The following is a 6,373-nucleotide window of genomic DNA, read 5'->3' as shown; positions in this document are numbered from 1 at the left end:
AGAGATGAATTGGAGCCTGTCTCGGGGACGAATAGGATGTGTGTGGTCTTCATATCAGTTAGAGAGACTGACGACTATTTTCTGTTTTGTTTTTAAATATCTTTTACTTATTTCAGTCATTATACGCCGACTTGAAAACTTTTTAGTCGAATGTATCCACCTTAGTATTTATATTTTTTAAAGACTGGTATTTATTCTATCGTTTACTTTTGCCGAAATGCTAAGTTACGGGGACGTAAATTCTCCAATACCAGTGGTCAAGCTGTGGTAGGGGACAAAACGCGAACGCAGACACACACACAAACACACACACACATACACATATGCGATGGGCTTCTTTCAGTTTCTGTCCACCAGACTCACTCACAAAGCTTTAGTCAGCCTGAGGCTACAGTAGAAGACATTTACCCTAGGTGCCTCCCTGTGGGACTGAAGCTGGACCATGTGGTTGGGAACTAAGCTTCTTACCGCTCAGCTATGCATGAATTATTAGCATAACCAATATGAAATTTTGTTTTAGAAAACTGGATTTTTAAATCGGAGACCAATAAACTCAATAACGAAACTAAAACAAAGTAATTACAGCTATTGGGACGACTACGTTAATGATGTCATCATATCAAATCATGTGTGTTTTCTCTTTAAACTGAATAGTTAATGTGCATTGCACCCGTCCGTCTCTTACATATTTAATTTGTCATTAGTCAACTACGCAGAGTTGACTGATGACAATATAAAGCCACACGTCTCGATCGAGGATTCTTCAATAATAAATGTGAGGAAATGATTAAAATTATGATTTATCAACTAAGATTTTGATGAGTTAGAAAGAAGCTCTTACTGACCCACGGTCTGCTAGAAATAGTGGCAAAATATCCCCAAATTACATTTATTGTCTCAAATACATGACATGTTAAGGCCTGTTATCTTCCACATAAGAATATGGGATGATCGTAATTGGAACACCTTCATCCATCGGTTTAATCGTTCAGTGTTGACAAAATGATAGACAACAACAACGCCTATGGGTTCAATGGGCACACAATAAAACATTATACATATGGAAACATTAATCTGACTTCTAAAAGCCGCAGAATATCCACTCAATTTGCTACAGTCAGTAATACGATTGTTTATTAGGCGATAGATATGTGGCTCGAGTTGTGTCAATCGTATTATAGTTAAGAACAAAAATCGAGATATTCCATGAACTACATATACATGCTTACTTTGATTAAAACTGTAATTGTGAGAAATAAAAAGCGCATTAATGTAATATCCGCTCTTCTGTAAGCCATCAAAGAATATCTCATTATCATGCTATTACATTCCTATGTTAACTTATCAATTAATTCTAAGAAGGCATGCTTTTGCTTTCGATTCTGGCTTTGATGTTTGATCACAAAACACGTTCTACATTAATATTACGTTGCTGTAAAGAAGTTGATTGGAAGAATCAGTGGAATATGTGATACTGTATCTGGTCACATATTTGTATGTTCTGTGTTCAAATCCCGCTGATGTCATTTGTCTGCCACCATTCTGGGATCGATAAAACAAGCACCAATAGAATTCTGGGAACGATATTTCTGACATTTCCCACCACATCAAATTTTCGGCTTTGTTCCGGTGTCAAAAATCACTATCATAATGGATCGAATGTTGACCTTCAACCTATTCATATTTAAGGTGTCCCAATCGAGGGTTTGGTTTTAGTAATTAGTCACAATAGTTAAATTTAAATGTAACTTCCTTTTTGGTGGTAGGTAATGGAATGACAAATATGTTTACTTCCTTTTCAAACACCTACGCAAGTGAAGTAACTACATATTTTATGCATAGCACAGCGTGGATAAAAAATCCTAGAATAAATTTACATATAAGAAAACCTTAGCTGTGATAATGAAGCATATAAAAAGGTAAACACATACCAACTACGATTTTAATGTACCGAAAAAGAAGGTATGGGGAATACTAATGAACCATTTCATGCTTTGTTGATTGCACCTCGTAGAAGATGTACTCCAGTACCTTCTCCGATCGATAGAGTATTCAACTGAGAATGTAAATGTGTGAAGAACGTGAATCTAATTTGTCACGTATCTCACCTCCCTTAATAATTCAAAAATATCATTCTTCTTGAACTCTGCTGTTTTATCTTCGGCAACTCTCCTCATTGCAGACATACAAAAATACCCTGTTGTTGATGTTGAAAAACCAATGAAGGAGCCTTGGATCAAGGTTAGAAACCGTTTCTTTCTGTATTAGCAAGAGATCTTGAAATAAAACTAAACAAGAGAAATCAGAGGGCACAAACCTCCGCCAAGGCAACACTAACAACCTCTCAACGATTAGCCAGAAATAATTTTTTAAATGAGAATATCTTAAGTAAACTCGACTGCATTTCCAAACGAGAATACTAAAAATGAACCCGACCGCTCTCAAAAGTTAAGTTAAAAGAAAAAAAAAAAACAAGAAAAATAATCCCAAATCCTTGTCTGGTACCGAATCGATCCCAAAATTTAATCGGTTCGTGCCAGTCATAAGGCCAAATTCCTGAAATTTTCATCCGAATCCATCCAGCAGTTCTTGAGATATCTCGTCCACAGACATATACGTAAACACGACTAAAAACAATACATCCGCCTTCACTAAGGCGGAGGTAATAATGACACATACATACATACATACATACATACATACATGCATGCATGCATGCATCTAGACATGAAAATATATACATAAAAACGCATCCATAAAACAAACATACAAATCTGCGCATACACTAACACCAAATACTGCACACACACACACATATGCACAAATACCTAGATGATGTTGATAAAAGTTCCAATGAAGGAGCCTTGAATCTATGTTAGAGTCCGGCTCTTTCTCTATGGACAAGAAATACAGAAATGAAACTGATTGATAACATACATACATTCATACATACATACATACATACATACATACATACATACATACATACAATATGGTAATGTGTTTGTCTTGTCTGCAGGCTCATTAGAACGATGTTTATCCTGACATCTCTGTCAGTAAAGGACTTCTGCTCAATGCAATAATGCTCTGAAACTGACATGTCTTGATCACTATCTCTGTCGTCTCCATTTTTGAAAAAGTGTGAGAAAGGTGATATTTTCACGCCACATTTTAGTGACAGGTAATGACAAACAATATGAAATCACTGCGAGTAATATAGAGCAGTGAAAAGAATGAAAAGGGAGATTGCTTTTAAATCTGCAATGGCTTTTAAGGTTGTCACGTATTTTAGGTCCCTCATAGTTATACCACCAAAATGTAGAAGAATGTTTTTTAAATTTATGAATCCGTTACTATAGCTCCGAAAGCAATTTGATGTGTTATTATACAAAATAACTGAAAATTGAATATGATAAAATGCTTCCTAATGCCACACAGTGTGTTGTATCAAGATAAAATCAACAAGATTTCACGTAGCTCTAGTGGTCTTGATCTAAAATTTGTAACAAAATATAGTGTCATAGGACAAAATTGATGCGATTTGGAGAATCAAAAATTATCTAAAATTTCTAAAAACTATCGAACAACAACCTAAAATATATCTTTTATTATACATCGATCATGTAATGCAGTGTAACTTTTGGACACAAAGGAAACAAATATTTTTGTCATATATGTTCAATGCGTATGCATATATAGATATAGATAGCTCGATATGTATACAGAAAAATTGATAGATAGATAGATGGATAGATAGATAGATAAATAGATAGATAGATAGATAGATAGATAGATAGATAGATAGATAGATAGATAGATAGATAGATAAACTGGCAGACAATTGAATAACTGTCAGGGAAGGAAATGTATTTTCCTGTAATGTATGAGGTTTCGAGCAACAAAATATGGCAGACATCAAGGTACTTGATTGAGAATATAAATTCTTTGATGTATTAACTCCTCGAAGCTAATTTAATATAAAGATTTTCGCTAGTGTATGTATAGATACATGCATCTATGTATAAATATAATATCCATCCATCCATCCATCCATCCATCCATCCATATAAAGGGTAAAGAGCCCTTCGGTCATAAGTGACCATGGAATTGCACCTAGAAAGTTTCTCTCTTTAGCACAATTCCTGGCAAAGTTGTTTATGGAAGAGCAGCAGTCGAATACCAGCTTCCTTCCAAGCGAAACGCAAACGACATAACCTTCGACACCACTTATATCCTAGCAGCAATAAAAGAAATCAAACCTGATTAATCACTGGGTCCGGACAGGTTCCCTGCTAGAGTGCTGAAGGAATGCAGACAACAACTTGCAGTTCCTCTTGCGAATCTCTGAAGTAAATCACTGGATGCCGGTTTTATCCCTCGAAACCTTCTCTCCCAGTCAGTCGTTCTTATCTTTAAAAAGGGGAATAAATCGCTCTCTGTAAACTACCGCCATAGCACCATAAAAATATTTGCACATAACTCTAAGCTCCAGAAAGTCATTAACGGAGCATATGATCGAACAATGCTTCAATCGGACCTATGCGCAGTAACCCAGTGGGCACGAAAAAAAAACGTGGAATTAAACGAGCTAAGGAAATAGATATACGAACATTAAGGGAAGTCATCCGAAATACTAAACCACACTTAAAAATACTCCCATACATCTCCACACATAACCCTAGAAACAACGAAGCCTTTAACATTATCATCCAAAATCCACCCATCCTCACAAGAGATAAAACAATGAGCAAAATTTTAGGCTCAAACAAAATTATCAAAAGCAAAATGCAACTTATATCATTGAAAAAAGTATTAACCAGCGCCAGAATATATTCATTAACAACAGAACTAAAAGTGAAAAAATGGGGTCGACCTAACTGTGGTACTTGCCCCCACCTTTTGGAGGGTTCAGAGTTCCACTTTAAACAAGGTGAAATATTTAAGATTAAATCAAATTTCACCTGTGCCTTAGAAAATCTAACCTGTGCCATTACATGCTTAGGGTGTGGTAATAATTATATTGGTCAAACAGGAATATCACTCCGTCGAAGAACTACTCTCCACAAAAAACAAATCCGCCACCCACAATAGAGACAGATACATGTCAGTGGACATATAGAAAGGTGTGCGAGGAATCTTAATCCTAATTTCCTAATTTTTCCCTTCTATCAATGTTCACAGAACACCTCAATACAACAAAGGATGAATAAAGAGGCAACTTTCATCAATAAATATCTTCCACAACTAAATATGAACACATTACATAATGCAGAACGCGACTAACCGTTCAATTAATATTACTACCCCCCCTACATCCCATACACCATTCACATTACAGACCTAGATACCCTAATTGCACCAAATCCACAACAACTTACCTCCCTTACACATTATCTTTTATTCAGGGACTAGTAGACCTGACACCGTTCAGTAATCGGTGTGCATTCAAAGCAATGATTAGTGACATTACGAAACCGGTATGCTTTTGAATCTCTTTAACAATTCACAATAATGATTTTTATTACTTTTATTCCTACCTCAGTTCAACTATTTGTATATACCTATCGTTACCTTTCATAAAAAGCCTTTACTTTTTTTGATTTCCAATGTGCATTTTCGCTTATTTTTCTTCTTACTTTCCCCTTACATTTCTACGTGTAGTTTCTATTTTATTTTTGTAACATATTTCGATTATGTATATACATATTAAATATCATTGCAATACAATAGTATCACTTTTGAGCCAAATAATGCACCATACTTAGCATCGTATCGTTATCGACTGCTATTTCCTGCAAACGTTGGTGCCTTGTTGTATCACTATTTCTTATATGCATACATACATACATCCATACATATATATATACATATATAAATGTGTGTTTATATATGCATACGTATATGTATATACATATATAGACATATATATGCGATAAAATATTAGTTACATAAATATATATAAATATATATACATATATATATAAATACATATATACACACATACACACACACACACATATACGCGCGCACATACATACACTTATTACGCGAAAATAATGCTATAGCAATATTGCTGCGTGAAGTCCGTCTTCATTTCTTGTGACTTCAATTAAGTGTTATTTTCATTCTATCTTAAGCTACTGCTGTAGACTATATCATAGCGACAAGGAAAGAAAATATCGTATTCTCAGTCGGTGTTGAGGTTTCTCGATAAGAGCTTTATAAAAGTGTAACAGCGAAAAAGTCTTCAGAAAAGTAACTATGGCAACTATACTACGCTTTATATTCGTGTTTGAGGCTATATGTAACTTAATTGATGCGTATTTCACTGACGCTATGTGTGTGCATGTAAGTGTGTGTGTGTGTGTGTGTG

At 35.0% G+C, this 6,373-nt stretch overlaps 1 long non-coding RNA gene across 1 annotated transcript in view; it reads left to right on the top strand.

Annotated features, from left to right (window-relative positions):
- Positions 1-5,404: 5,404 nt before the first annotated feature.
- Positions 5,405-6,373, top strand: part of LOC106871886 (uncharacterized) — a 19,015-nt gene continuing 18,046 nt past the window's right edge. The window contains exon 1 of the long non-coding RNA XR_001409709.2: positions 5,405-5,477. This is a non-coding gene — a long non-coding RNA (uncharacterized LOC106871886). The remainder of the gene's footprint in view (positions 5,478-6,373) is intronic.

This window comes from Octopus bimaculoides, chromosome 1 (assembly GCF_001194135.2).
Source record: "Octopus bimaculoides isolate UCB-OBI-ISO-001 chromosome 1, ASM119413v2, whole genome shotgun sequence".
Taxonomy (NCBI): Eukaryota; Metazoa; Mollusca; class Cephalopoda; order Octopoda; family Octopodidae; genus Octopus; species Octopus bimaculoides.
This window is presented reverse-complemented; position numbering and strand designations above follow the sequence as displayed.